The sequence below is a fragment of the Protopterus annectens genome, chromosome 5.part0, assembly GCF_019279795.1.
Source record: "Protopterus annectens isolate FY-2018-M chromosome 5.part0, PAN1.0, whole genome shotgun sequence".
In the NCBI taxonomy this organism is placed as follows: Eukaryota; Metazoa; Chordata; order Ceratodontiformes; family Protopteridae; genus Protopterus; species Protopterus annectens.
In genome coordinates this window covers 334,992,219-335,005,302 of record NC_056735.1, presented here as the reverse complement: position 1 = coordinate 335,005,302, position 13,084 = coordinate 334,992,219, and positions in this window count along the sequence as shown.

Here is a 13,084-nt window from a genome sequence, read left to right as displayed (position 1 = left end):
CATAAGGCAGCTGTTTAATCTTAGCCTCACCACAGGATATGTGCCCAAGGAGTGGCGGCAACTGTGGTCCCACTCCACAAAGGCGGTGCCTCTCCCATAAGCTTAACAAGCCTGGTCTGCAAAGCTATGGAGAGGATCATAATGGAACTCATAAACAAGGACATAGGGGACTTGCAGACCTTGTACCCAACCCAGTTTGGCTTTGTCAAGGGCAGATCTTGCCTTTTGAACTTGGTCGACTTCTTCGAAACAGTCACCAAGGCCATTGATGAGGGAAAGGCAGTCCATACAGCCTACCTTGACCTTGCAAAGCACACAATACCCCACTCGGGTATTATAGAGGAACTTACCAGCTTAAATGTAAACCCATATGTCACAAGATGGGTTGCAAACTGGCTAAAGGACGGAACCCACAGGGTTAGAGTTGCTGGAGCCATGTCAGACTCCAAGCCGGTTACAAGTGGAGTCCCACAGGGCTCAGTCCTTGGCCCCCTATTGTTCGGCATCTACTTCTCAGAAGTACAGGCAAACATAGGAGGACTATGCCTGACAAAGTTTGCGGATGACTGCAAACTGGGTGCCATAGTGGATAGTACATCGGATGCAGACATCCTTCAGAGGGGTCTCACGGAAACTGATAGCTGGTGCCAGAGCCATGGCCTGATGTTAAACGCAAAAAAGTGTATAGTCATACCCTTCAGGAAAAACAAGGTAACCCCAAGCTACCATATAGGTGGCAACCCACTAAGCACAGAAGAGGTTACCAGGGACCTGGGGACCCAGGTTGACAGTGGCCTCTCGTTTGACACTCACGTTGCTAAAGTGGTTCGAAAGACCTTCTACATTGCCCACCTGATCATGAAGGGATTCACATCTAGATCAAGTGAGGTCATTGTTCCCCTGTACTCTTCACTTATCAGACCAATGATCGAGTACAATGCCCCATTCGGGATGTATCTCACCCGACACCTGCAGCAATTGGAGAGACCCCAAAAGTTCCTCACCAAAAGGATAAAGGGACTCCAAAACCTGTCATATGCTGCCAGACTGAAGAAACTCCAACTCTATTCAGTTGCATACCGCCTGCTCAGAGGTGACCTGTGCCTGACATACAAGGCCATGACCAACCCGGAATTAATGGACATGTTCCACCTCAAAAAACCCAAATCCACCAAAACCACTAGAGCAAGAGACTTAAACCTTAGCATGGATATAAATAGGACATGCTGGAGGGATAGATTTATCACCCAAAGACTCCCCATGCTGTGGAATAAAATCCCGGTCCATGTGAGGCAGAGCACCTCGCTGGCTCTGTTCAAGAGAAATCTTGACCGGTGGATGGGAGATCATAGGTTTAGAATCATCTCTGTGTCACTACTGGACAGAGGCAAAACAAACTAATGGGCACAGTATTTCTAACATAACTTTGGGCTAGGCTTATAAATGCCCTAGGGCAGTTAGCCTAGTATAAACCTATGAACCTATGAACCTATATGAAAATAAGAAGGATGCTTCATGCTCACCAAATTATTTATAAAAATCAGTGCATACCAAGATTATATATTCCCCATTCCAAAGGAGGGTAGGCCTCCTTTAAATTGATTACATGTATATATCTGCAATTGTGGGACTCCATTCATACCTGCTGACCTCAGAAGACCCAAATGTAGTGAAAGTTTGAAACATGAGGAGAATAAATCCAAGATGACTTCTCTGCTTAATCTAATAAACGTATAAAAGTGGTTGAAAATACCCAAAAGTTACTAATAACCTGTAGAAAGGCACCGGAAACCAGCTGGTCCACTCAACAGAAGTTTAATTCAAAATGCACACAAACACAGTGGTTTAAAAGCACAAAGCACATCAAGCACATAAATGTTGTAAAAACAGTTCCCCTTACGTTTTCATCTTACAAACTTCATCAGATAGGCATGTACTGTCCCAAAGACCATGTTAAATACATTTTCAAATGGAAATTAACCAATAAGAGGCACTGATCAATTAAACAATTAACAATGAAGGTTCAATTTAAATGAATTATAATACAGAATGTATGAGACGAAAGAAATAAAATCTGTAACATGAAATCAGTCTTAAAACTTTTGTAATGTAAAATGCATCAAGTAGGGTGTATTGTGTGAATTGTCCACATAAAATACTCATGTTATAAAACAAATATTTTATACATTTTTTTTATAAAAAGCATAAAACCATGTAAAAATGGTAAAAAAGGTAGCATGAAATAGCACCATCTAGTGGAAAAAGCAAGAATGATTTCATAAATAAATAAATAAACTTACTATATAAAATATGTAAATATTTATATAAATGTTTTTGTGCTTGATGTGCTTTGTGCTTTTAAACCACTGTGTTCATGTGCATTTTGGATTAAACTTCTGTTGAGTGGACCAGCTGGTTTCTGGTGCCTTTCTACAGGTTCACTGCTTAATCTACCAGAAGCATATCGGCATCAAGTAGGAATGGAAATCAAACCAAAAGTAGATAAAAATCAGGAAGCAACCGAATGTGCCAAAAAACAAAAGAAAAAATATAAGGTGAAGGACCAGATGAGAAGGCAAGAAATGTGGAAAATGCATAAATATAGTTGCAAGTATAGAAAACTTCTAGAAGAACCTCATGTTGATCACAAACAAATGCAGGAATGGTTAAGTAGAGGCAAATTCAAACCAAGAGATAAAAGGTAATATTGGTGGCCCAAGATAGTGGGCTGCATACATGTTGGTTTACAAAGTCATTTAAACATGTGGGAGAAACAGACAAATGTAGGTTTTGTAAAACCGGATTGGAAACAGTCACACACCTCGTTGCTGGTTGTGACATACTAATGACAGAAGGACTGTTTACTGAAAGGCATAGTAATGTGGCAAGATTGTTACACTGGGGTTTGTGGAAATATTATGGTATTGAAGTGTCTGAAAAACACTGGAAACATGAGCCACAAAGCATCATAGAAAATGATGAAGTTTATATCACATGGGATCATCCATTACCAACAGTCCAAAAGATAGATGCTAGAAAACTAGATATAGTGGTCGATGAAAAGAAGACAAAAGTAGCACTGATAATCGCCACACCCAGTGACTACAGTATCTTGAATACAAAGACATGAAGTCATAAAATATCAGAATTTGCAGGCAGAAATGAGAGCAATGTGGAAGAAAGATGCCCAGACAGTTCCATAATAATAGGAGCAATGGGTCTTAAAAAAAGAACCTGCAATCATATTTAGATATATGACAAATACATGTAATTCCATATGAGTCATTACTGGGCACATTGCGGGTGCTGCAAAGATCACTTCTGGATGACACCGAAGATGGAAACAATACTAATTTCATGAACTTTAATTGTACTTTGAGTTAGGAATGGAGTCCATTCCCGTCATGGTACTAAAAACCCAAAAGATTTGGAGAAATTAAAAACTACAGTTTAAGACAGTATATACATGGAAATGTTTATATAGGGCTTTTCTATCAAATAAAATTGGGAAATTAGCTATGTTTGCCAGAATAACTTGCTGGAGATATAAAAAGGGACTTGATGGCATACCGGAAACACATTACATTTGCATGTCCCACTGTTAGTCTGTATTGGAAAACCATTATTCATTTTATACAAAGCATCTGTAATGAGAACATTTCCATGAATAAATACTTGATATTATTTAATGCTCCTATGCCAACAGGCTTTAGAATTGATTAATATTCTCTTCTTTGCCTCATCCTGGCAACCATAAGAAATATTATTACTAGGAAATGGAAATAGGACAAAGAACCTCAATTTAAAGACATTTTACCACTTCCCCATGCATAAATGTCAAAAAAATAGAATTAAAGAAGTGACTGAAATTCTGTTTCCTTAATGTTGTCCAACTAAACTGTGAGACCAATTAAATGTGTCATCTGTAACTGATTTTGATATAGGCATTCAATGTACATAGTATAAACAGCTAGTAGATTAAGTATATTTTTATTGTAAAGAAAAAATGTATATTTAACACAAACTGTTTTGGAATTCTAGTAATCTTATTATTTCTTGTTTTGTTTTCTTGTGAGTTATTTAATCAACTGATAATTATATGAAATAAATAAATAGATAAATGTCCATGCTTAGCCAGACAAGCAACATAAAACGTGACTTGACTTACATAGGGATAGCATTATATGACTTTATGATAAATGACACTCAAATTATGAATGTAACATGAGCCTAAAGTCATGTTGATTAACGTTGCAGCAGTCACATGCAGTTTCTTTAGATGATGCAAGGCTGGATTATATCACTATCAAACACTGCATCCATCAGTGCATAGGATGCTGCAGTCAGTGAAAGAGATAATTCCACATGCACAGACTGCAAGTACCTATCTAGAGCAACATATGAAAACCAAGATAAAACACAGCATTATACCATTTCCAGGACTCATATGGCTTCATGTAATAGAAAGGCTATTAGCAGACACAGCTATAGCTATCAGTACAGACACTCTGCAGAAGACTCCCTTCAAAGATTCTAATTCAGCAATGAGAAGATCAGTAAAACAAAAAGTCAGTCCTTCCTTTTCTCCATCTCACTCATGGCCTGGAAGAGGAAATCCATTCCATGCAGTAATAGACGATGAAAAAGAGTTTGCTTGTTGGTGCTTTTAATGGATCTTTTCACTGAAGGAGATCTGAGAGGAGAAACAAGTGAAGATTATTCAGCTCTACTCTTGTCTCTGTGTTTCATGCCAATATCCAGCACTGTCTGCCTCTGGTATTGAAGATGCTGATGGTTGGCAATCAAAATGCTGATAAGTGCACAGGTATTATCATTTAAAGTTGGGTGACCTAGTATAGATGTGGCAAGCATGGCAGTGAAAGGAAGTTCACAAGGCAGACCTTCATTTGTAAAAGATCTTATGGATCAGACCATTTATTTCTGTTTCATGAAAAGGTCATTTGCATAATAAGAAGCAAGTCTTACAGAGGTGTCACCATTATTGTTTTCCCAAGTTCCCTGCCTTTTCAAAAGTTGTACTCCCTATCATTATAGTCCTACATGAAGTGTCAAAGCAGATTGGATATTTTTTCTTCATGGCCACATAGTAAGCTTTTAGACTAACTGGTGGAGCATTTATCTGAAGGATCTGAGTCAGCTTCAGTTCAATAAAAGTAAGGGAATAACCACTTTCATTTCTCTCAAGCAAACTGATAATTCAAACAGTATTCAAAAGATTATATTCTCCATATTATGAACTTTTAGATCCATCTACATTGTATTTAATTGTATGTCTGGGATCTGTGTGTGAAATTCAGTTTGTTGTTATACTAGTGTGTCCAAATTCTTGTTTATGCATACCTGTTTTTGTGCTGTGGTATATTTAAGGGATGAATAACTTATGACAGTAAGTGTATTGAGAATGCCTTCAGAGCTGCAGTTTGTATTCTAAGAGGAAGTCACCATACCACACAATCTCAATGTAGTACAAATATGCAGTCATGAAAAATTAGTTGTATTACATGAAGTTTATTCTATAAAACAATAAGGCAGATGCTGAATAACATGTAATTAGAATTTACTTACAATGAAAACAAAAGGGTGCTCATTATTTACATTAAAGAAAATCACCAGGGAGTCCAGAGCATCTCTTAAAATCATGTCTTTAAAGCACAATCTGAAGCGTGAACCCCTGTCCATAGTTAATACCATATGCCATATGCTGTATAAGCTAAGATGGAGTTAAGGTCTTCAAAAATGAAGCGGAAGATATGAATATATTAAAAATACAAATGTGTTCTTGAGTAATTCTAATCCCAATAATTAAACTTTTGAAGTATTTTACATCTGTAGAACAAGGGAAAACCAATGTCTGCATCTATTCAATACTTCTTTCTTTGTCAGTAATCCAGAGAAATGCAAGTTGTCCCAGGAAACAGGTGAAACAAAGATGCACTCCAATGGCCTCTACTGTCATTTCAAATTAAAAAAAAAAATCTCCCTAAGACTCTGTGATTATTAGTTCCATACCTCAAAGGAAATGTTGTAACTACATACTTAGGTATAATGTCCTTCCCTCAAACAGCCTTATCTTGCTTTTGCAAGTCAAATGAAAACCAGACTCATGATAAATGTTGTCCTAAAACACCAATAGGGCTATATGAACTAGTAATGATCCAGCTAGTCTGTATAATGCTCAGCCAAGAGTGCAGACTAAGATTTTTTTTTTTTTTTTTTTTTTTCAATAATAATTCTTTATTTTATTTTTTCCAAACAACTAATACAGTACTACCAACTACTTACAATATGTACATGAATGCTTCCAACAGTTACATAGAATCATTATACATACCTATACACTTCTAAAAAAAAAATAATGAAGAAAAAAGAACTAGTAACCATATAAGATATTACCATTAGTAGGGCAGGTAAAATCAGCAGACTAAGATTTTTAACTCTGATTTTATCAGCATTGTGCAGTGCAGAGTGGTCTGAGTCTATGAGCATGTACACCTGACCTGACAGTGTGGACAGGTGCTCAAATTACTATAGTGCATACATCAAAAAGTGAACATCTCCTGTACAGCTCTTCTATCCTGTCATCTTTTTAACTGTACTATCTCAACAGTATTGATTTCTAATGGGTATTTTAATAAATGACAAATATTTAACCATTAAAACACAGAAGAGTGACCAGAAAGTTTAAACTGTATTTTTTCACTTTTTCACCTCTGTTTGTTTCCTTTGTCTTTAGAACAGGAAAGCCATTTTTCCCCCAAAAAAAATGGAATCACACCCACAATCTTGAAACATTTATTTATTTATTAATTAATTTATTTGTAGTTGTTAACAGGTGTAAAGCACTGATTCACATGGATATGTTTCAGTATTAACTCACTCACACAGTACGCAGGAGAAATTTTAGTGACAAAAAATGGACTACAGACAGTAGCTTGTTAAAAGATGAGATAATCATCTGAACTAACAGAGAGATAATTAGTTTTATTCTAACAGATGGCCCTTTGAACTATATATGCTTCCTCATGAAAAGTGGTGCATGGATCCTTTGAAACTAAAGAACACCAACACTTACTGCCTAGATGAGTTTCAGGATAATCTACACTTTCCACATTAAATTAGCTTATGCTTTTTATGAACTTTTTCTGTAGCCTCCCAATGTTTTATTCTTTCATTTTTTCCATTAGTAATAAAATATTGCAAGGCTTCATGTATGTACAACAGAAACCATGCACTGAATAGTAGAAATATATGTTATATATTTATTCAACTTATTCTAAGACCAAGACATCTATTATTAGCACTTTTTTCACTAAAGTGTGTGTATTCTGTGTTGCAGAATACAAGTATTGTACCTGAAACAAAACAGACTGTTATTACTTGATCAGTGAATGAAAGTCTAGAAATAAATTGGGTTAAACAAAGTCTGAATTGAAGGCTGCATATGACTGTAGTAAAGTATTTATGCTTATACACAATAGTGTCCATTAGCTCATATATATTTATTTAGCTTTGTGGCAGTATCTCTTGGGGAGCATAAAGCATGTTAGAGTTACAGTTTGTCAAATGACAGCTTGCTAGAGAAAGTTGACATGAAAGGTTTTACATGTAAGGTTCAGCCACTGCTGTAATCTCCTAAGCTAATATAAATTTCCACAGTGTGCTTCATTCAGATATTAGGCTATATCTAGTTCAAGGTGTGATGACCCACCACTGGACCAGTAATCAAGGACCCTCAATCCTCAGCACTGGGAACAGTGGGGGTGTACATTGGGAGGATAACAAGTGCACACAGTATTCCCAGGTGCAGCTTTCTGCATCAAGTGCAATTTCCCGTAAGAGCACACAGAGACCACAGTCAGTCCAGGGCTCGTTTCTCCCTCTTTGTCCAGATCTGCAGTAAGACTTTCTACTGGCACAGCTTAGAATTGAGATGTCAGCTGAGTGGCCAAGCCAAGACCTCCACCACCCTCTCTGTCCAATCAGTGCTTCATGTCCCTGCCCAAGTAGCTGACACACACACTCTATGAGGTTTTATTTGCACACACACACACGCACACACGCACACACGCACACACACACACACACACACACACACACACACACGCACACACACACACACACACACACACACACACACACACACACACACACACACACACACACACACACACACACACACACATCTGGGAATGGCTGACACAGGTTTAGCAGCTATGCCCCTTTTTGCTCAGACTATAAGGTGGTTATCACTGCAACCAGCCAACACTTTATCAGCTATTTTAAGGCCATTAACAAACGGTGACCAATCTTAATGTGTAAAATCAATTTAATACAAATGGTAGTTTTACCAAGAGCAAGGCTATTAGGAATGGTCCACAGTGTCACTAAATAAATATGCAAGTACTCTCAAAACTTAAATATGTTTCACAAAGATCAGCCACAATAAAAGGTTTAAATATATTTAATAATAAATAATAAAGGAAGCAGAAAATACTCAGTATATATTCACAGTGACATCAGAGTTCAAAACCACAGGAAATATTTAAAACAACATTGCAAGACAGTCTCAAATAAATAAAGAAAATGTCTAAGCTAAGCTGTGCTATATTCCTCACTATAGCTAATGGGATTACAATACCCTAGTTAACTTACCTAAAAGCAAGGCAGATGTGGTGAATGGATCTTCCAGATGCTGTTGTTGTCAGGTCAAAGACAGAATACAGAATGTTGTGACTCTCCAAGAGACTCCTCAAATTAATATCTCAAATATTACTGCTGCGGTAGCTTGCAGAATGACATAATTTCTTGTCATCCGACTCTATCCCAGGGGACCCCCTCACTGCTGGAAGCTCACTCAGACTTGCGAGAGATGCGCTCATATATCCAAATTGGAAGCCATGCACTCTGCAGCCAAGACCAGAATTGCTGGTCAAGAGGTGAAGGTTAACACTTGCACCACACCACATGGAACATATAGCCCTCCAGAACACACACCAGCACTGCCTTCACATAAGAACACAAACCACACACTCACCTTCATGGAGGCTCATAATAAAAATCTACACAAACAGCAGAGACCTCCAAGGCAGAAAAGCATTTGACCATCACAACACAACACTAATCATGAGATACATAACTCTCCTAAACAGTGTGCCACTCCACTAAAGCTCCTAAGGCAAAACAGCATCCCCAACACACTAGTCATAGGTGACTCGATAGTGAGGCACACTGATGTTCCACTCACTATGGTGAATAAGGAGACAGTAACAGTCAGCTGCCTGTCAGGTGCCAGGATCTGCCATATAACTCATGCACTCAGGTTCCTCAACAACAGGTACAAATATGACTCTGAAAAAAACTAAACGCCTCGCAAGTAGGGTATGCTTGGCCGAACCATTAGCTCATAAAACACCAGAGGCCTGCATACGCAGCTAGTAAATACTTTTATTGAAAAATAGATGTCATTAGGACATATAATGCCACAAAATATATCAGTTCAAACCAGTTTCGGCTATGTAGCCTTCATCAGTGATAAAGCATTATACATCCACAAAATCTCATGAATATTTATAGATACCACCAGCCAATGAAAATATGGTATGGTCCAACCCTAAGGCTGGTTTCTCATAATAATTTATATGATTTAATAAAACATATAGTGTCATCACCATCTAAATATTACAAACGATTATCAAAAAGCGAATAACAATGTCATATAACCATAAAAACATATAACAATGATAAACATAAAAAGTAATAAACATACACAATAAACAAGAAAAAAAAGGATTACTGAATGATTAACTGTCAACAATGTGCTACCTTGTGAATATATCAGATGTACACATAGTCTACTGTATAAACATTCAGTTGAGCTAGTATTGTTATAAAAACATAAGTATGATATATGGCTGAATGTCAATGAATTATGACATAAATAGATGAAATAGTCATCCACCAACTTATCACAAAAATTATGGCTTGCCAATATATAGCCCATATTTTACCCAGATCCTTGAATGAAAAATTGAACACAAAAGTATTCTATGAAAATATACAACATGAACATAATCCTTAATTTGTCAGAACCGTTGGTTAATAAACCAACAGAATTCGTCTCATGATAATGAGAAAACTCAGACAAGTTCATGTTCTATCCAATAGTAACACATATGCTATGTTTTGGGCAATCACAGCACATGTAGCAGTTAATCCAAATAATCTATAAATTTATAAGTGGTCATTCAGGCCGGGTGGGAATAAAGCCCCAAGGTGAATTATCCAATATTTTTCTTTGTGGTTCAATATACTATGCCACCCTTGTTGATTGCTCCTGTCTCCAGTTATTTTGTCTATGATCATGAACATGAATTTGGCATTATGATGTTTAAGTGTGTGTCTGTAGAGAGCATTAGTCTCCTTTGTTTTTAATGTCACTTTTATGTTCACCCATCCTAATCCTGAGTGATCGTGATGTTTGTCCGATATAAAATGCTGAACATTGACACGTTGCCAAATAAATGATCCAACTACTACTACAATTTCCAAAAACTCTAAGGTCATAGACTCTACTAGTATTTGCACTGGAGAACTGTTTTAGTTTACTTACTTGGTTGCAGGATGCACAGTGCCCACATGGAAAGGATCCCAAAAGTTCATCTCCAGACATTGTCAACTGTTTATGAATAGCGCCTCCACTTTCCTTATGCTTATAATGTGAGAGCAAGGCTCCTAAGGTTTTGTCCAGTCTGTAGGAAAATTGACATTTAGGGCCCAAAATATTTCTTAATTGATCATTTGCTAGTAAAATTTTCCAGTCAGAATCAAGAATGTTTCTAATCACCTTATGATTTCTGCCAAATGTGGTGACAAACCTTAATGGAGACTCTTCACCTGTCGGTTGTCATTTTTGGTACTCCAATAATTTATTTCTATCCTGGTTGTCAGACCATATACTGGCTGATATAATGTCAGATTGGTGATAACCTCTTTCTAAGAATCTGTTTTGAAGATCCTGTTTTGCCACCTCAAAATCTGTCTTGGATGAACTAATACATTTGATCCTCAAAAATTGAGATTTTGGTATGCTACGGATGGTGTGGCGTGGATGCATACTGGATGCATGGAATAGGGTGTTGTATTGTGGATATTTCCTGTACGTTTTGGTACTCAAAGTATGGTCATTGTTCCTATAAACCGTAACATCCAAAAAATCAATAGTATAAGGATCATATGTAATTGTAAATACTATTCACCAAATGTTACTATTCAGATATTCCACAAACTCCTGCAAATATGCAGAATCCGCACGCCACACCATCCAACAATCATCGAGGGAAACCAGTTTGAACTGATATATTTTGTGGCATTATATGTCTTATTGACATCCATTTTTCAATAAAAGTATTTACTAGCTACAAATATGACTCTGCCATTGTACATGTGGGTGTGAATGACCTGAGACGTACCTCCCTGGACTACATGAAAAGAGACATGGAGGAGCTCGTGGATTATGTAGCCCAGATATGTATGACCCTAGCCCTGAGTGGCCTCCTAACATCACCCATAATGATACCACAGTACATGCAGAAAATGATTGATTTCAACAATTGGCTAAGTTTTTGGTGTCATTCTAAGGGGATCCAATATCTGTCTGCCTGGGATGACATGATTGACAGACCAAGATGCTTTGCCAAAGATGGTCTGCATCTGTCACCCCTGGACTTCCGGATACTGGCCAAAACTCTTGCCACCCCTATAGTGCCTTTTTTAGGTAGTGTTCCAAAAACCAAATTACCACCCTAACAGCTACACACAAATGCAACCTAAGGGTCATGCTGCTCAATGCTAGAAGTCTAAATCTCAAAATGCACTCACTCGAAGCACTCCTTAAAATAGAGAACATCGACATTTGTGCTGTAACAGAGACCTGGTTCAAGGCAGCAGGTAGCTCTCCTGCACTACCAGGCTATAACTCATTCCATACCTTCTGGCCCCAGAACTTGGTCCAAAGCTCCAAAGACAGTGGTCTTTCCATATTCATGAAGGATGTGCACACCTCCAGACTGGTAGCTCAACATGATGCATCAGAGATACTTTAGGTGTAGCTAGCATTGTTTAAGACAGCGATTCAGGTTGTAGCCAGCTATAGGTCCCCAGCCATGACCCAAGACTAACACTAAATGTTCCTAAGCACCCTGGAGAATACTAGGTTCCAACCTAACACTCTTATACTGGGTGACTTCAACTACCCCTCCGTTAACTGGGAAAACTACTCATGTATCAATGCACTTGCCCAACGTTTCCTGGAATTCATTAATTCCAATGTCCTGGACTAGCTCATTCTTACCTCCACTAGAGGTAGCAACATCCTTGACCTAGTCATTATTAACATGGGTGACCGTTGCTCTGTATCAATAGTCAACTCCTCCCTGGTTAGATCCAACCACAAACTAATCACCTTTGAAATCCACATCCCTCCCACCCTCCCCCACAAAGGTAACCACCATGAAAAACTTCTCCAAAGCTAACTTTGGGCTCCTAAAAACAGAGATATCTAACTTCTCGGCACCCATGCAATTGGGAACAGCTGCATGACCTCAGAAACATACACTAATGCCCTGTATGAGCACATACACAAATGCATGGATCTTGCCATACCCAATAGAACCAAGACGCTCTCCTCCAAAAAAGAAAGCCAATCTGGCGGACCCTGCCATAAACAAACTCTGCAACAGAAGGAGGAAACTGATGAGAAATAAGTTGAAGTTCCAAGACTGGAAAAACTCCCATATCAGCCTCAACAAAAAGTTGAGATCCCTCATCAAATCCTCTAAAGCTAGCTATGAAAGCAGAATTGCAGCAGATAGTAAAGACAACCACAAGGCCTTCTATAGTTATGTAAAGATTCTCCACAGCAATACCGAGATTTGCTCAGAGCTGCTGCACAATGGTACCTCCTATACCGAGCCAAGAGATATTGCCAATATACTGGCTGACAGATTCAGTGCCAACTTTACTCCTCTCTCCCCCACCAAAGGACCAATCACAATACCAGTAGATT